Source organism: Adiantum capillus-veneris, chromosome 25 (genome assembly GCF_014529385.1).
Source record: "Adiantum capillus-veneris isolate H3 chromosome 25, ASM1452938v2, whole genome shotgun sequence".
NCBI lineage: Eukaryota > Viridiplantae > Streptophyta > Polypodiopsida > Polypodiales > Pteridaceae > Adiantum > Adiantum capillus-veneris.
Genome location: NC_140955.1, coordinates 143898919 through 143901953, shown reverse-complemented (window position 1 = coordinate 143901953; position 3035 = coordinate 143898919). Strand labels below are relative to the sequence as shown.

Below are 3035 nucleotides of genomic sequence, written 5' to 3'. Positions count from 1 at the left end.
CTACACAAGCAGCAACATAACTAGTTCTTCTGTCACCCATGGATTTCTAGCAGCAGCAAGTCAACTGTCGCCCATTGATTTTCAGCAACATCCGGTCGTGCATGTTCGGGAGTATGTCCACAGGTTTCCGAAGGCGATTCTATGGGCTGTAGCGAGTCTTGCTCGACACAGGCATGACTCCACATGAAGCAAATGTTGCTCAACACAGGCACGTCATCCGAATAATCGTTTTTATGGTCTTTTCTCAAACCTAAATGTGGTTCCCATAGGGTCCTCATTAAGTCGTTCTTGGATCTTAGACCATCGTAAGCATGTGGATGAATACCCCAAAGGCACCTGCGAGAACACAACCGAGTTTTGCAACGGTGCTAGCAGTCCCTAACAAACTCTATCGTATTACTTAGCTTCGAGCAACTCTGGATCAAGTCATAAAAGAGAATTTTGAGCTCAAAAATCGCCTCAACAAGCTAGAAGAACGCTTCAATTCCATGGCTAACATCGCCACCGACAAGGTAAAGGAGGTTAAGGAAAAGGTTAGCCAAGCTCACTCAGAAACCATCACCCAAGTGAAGACTTGTGTAACAAAGGATCTCTGTGAACGAAAACTTCAAGAAGAGAATGCCCTGAAGGTCCACATTGGTGGGCTTCTCTCATCGTGGTGCACCGTTGAGGACACCCTTGAAGAAGCAATTACCAAGCTCAATGACATTCTTCAACCAGTCAACATCAAGCCAGAGATCGTTGCTTGGATCAATGACACACATCGACATGTACGTCCCGAGCATTGCACCTTTACTTTCAAGGATAAAGACGAGCGGTTGAAGTTTCTATGTCAATCTCATCTTCTCAAAGGAACAAATCTTTGGATTTCCAAGGAGTTGACAACAAATCAACTCAAAATTAAAAAGCATGAGCTCAAGAAGATGTTTGAAGCCCGCAAACAAGGTAAATGGTCAGTCTACCGAGGCAGTAAAACTATCATTTAGGATTTTCCGACTTCAAAGGGGGCTCTCCCCTCAACTACTCCCCCTTAGGTTTTTGTTCCCTTTCTTTCACCCTCCCAATGGACCCTCAGTCTTTAACTGGCATGTATATCTTGTCTTTACGTACACGTATTTCCCTGTAATGTTTTGCATCCGATCCCATGGGTCATATTTGACCTCCGTGGACGATAATACAATCTCTCTCTCTCTCTCTCTCTCTCTCTCGCTCTCTCTCTTAGATCACACTGTAAACTACCTCACATTCTCTAGTCATGTCCAATCCCCGCACACCTCAGTCTAGATGTGCATGGAGATCAGAACCACCAGGTTATAATCTCGTTTTTATTGGTCAATGCCTATATTTGTGGATACAAGAAATCTACACACACACATCTACATTAGAATGAATGTAGTGGACAAAGTTTTTGGAGCTCGGTTTATTTTTTTACCCCTATCGACGTCGCTATGCTTGTCGCTAATCAACAAATAGCATAGCGGCATCATGGATTTTCACATTTGAGCATCGTACTTCTAGTGTCGCTAATATGAAGAACCTCTTGTAGTGTCAAACTACCAAATGCAAAACAAGTTCTTAGAAGATTGATATCCATACAGAACTAGAATTGTTATATCAATAAGTATACCCTAATAACCAAGGAGGATGACATTAGAAATATGCTTAGCTTGTATTAATTCAAATGCACCACCAGTGGAATTTTTTAGTCCAATGAGCCAAATATTTATAAAAATTGTCGCGTATACCAAATAAATTTTCATTCAAAAGCCTATTAGAAAAGTATGATTGTACTGAGTAGGTGTAGATGCACCTACCTGTATGATCGTAGTCAACGAGCCTAATGTATGAAAGGTAGATTTATTCCAATCATCTCCATCCATCAATCTCCAGATAGTACACGTTGTGTATTCAATCAAATCCAAGCTTGCGTTGAGTAGCAGCTATGTATGTATATTGTGTAATCGTGTTGCATCGATGTTAATCCTTCGAGCCATGCAGATGCTAGACGGTGGGTTAGCATTCATAAAAAGTAGAGAAATACCATTTTTTTTCGTGTACAAACCCTGGTGTGTGTATGTGTGTGTGTGTTGTGTGTGGAAGCATATAGGAAGATATTTGAACCTGTCTAAACCATTAAGCAGGTGTTCATGAAGAGGGTACAGATCCAGGCCTCAGGAAACCAAGGAGATCTCTCAAAAATTAAACAATCAAATGAATCCGTGTGTGTGTGTGTGTGGAGCCAGGTTAAGAAATTGTGTAATCGTTGAAGTTTCAAGGGAGCTGGAGAAACAAACATGTGAGGAGGAGGCTCAAGAATACATGCACTCGTGTGTACCCAACTGCGTGTGTGCGTACGCAACAAGGGGGGAGAATATGTGAAGACTTCTAGTGAGGCGGTTGAGCGTAAGAATGCCAGCACGTTTGGCACATGATCTAGAAGGAGTTAAACCATAGATGCCATGAAGACAAGGGATTGGAAAGAAGTCAAATCAAAGAAGCCCACCCATTCTCTCTTGCACTCACACGCACAAATAAAGAACACAAAAGAAAATATGAAAATAACACAAAGATGAAAACATCAAGGCTATGGTCATATCGTATCATGGGTAATATGAAAGGGTTAATAGATGAGTTAATGGCATTCAATCTTGGCTGACCAAATAGGCTACGAATTGTTCTTTGGAATTGTAGTTTTGTGCTTACCATAATATATATATTTTGTCTAGTGATTGGGATTAATTGTGTGTACAAAACTTATTGGTTCATAGCAAGATAACTACGCTTACGTCAAAAGAAAAGTTATAGTCTACGAGAGGTAGTATAATGGGATCCGGTGATAGGAGTATTTCATTGAGCCTTTCTGGGCCAAAGAGAAACACTATACGTTGTTGAAAGTGTATTTTACGGCTAATCCATACATTAATTCTAATGGATCGTACAGAGTGAAAGCGATAGAAATGATCATCATGTGGGTTATTCATCTAGGATAGTATGAGAGAAGTGAAGAGATGAGAAGTTTCCCTCCCAGGCCCTAT

The 3035-nt window shown here is 41.0% G+C and overlaps 1 pseudogene; it reads left to right on the top strand.

The window, feature by feature from the left end:
* The first annotated feature begins 317 nt into the window (after positions 1 to 317).
* LOC147425784 (uncharacterized) lies at positions 318 to 1034 on the top strand (annotated as a pseudogene).
* The last annotated feature ends 2001 nt before the right edge of the window (positions 1035 to 3035 follow it).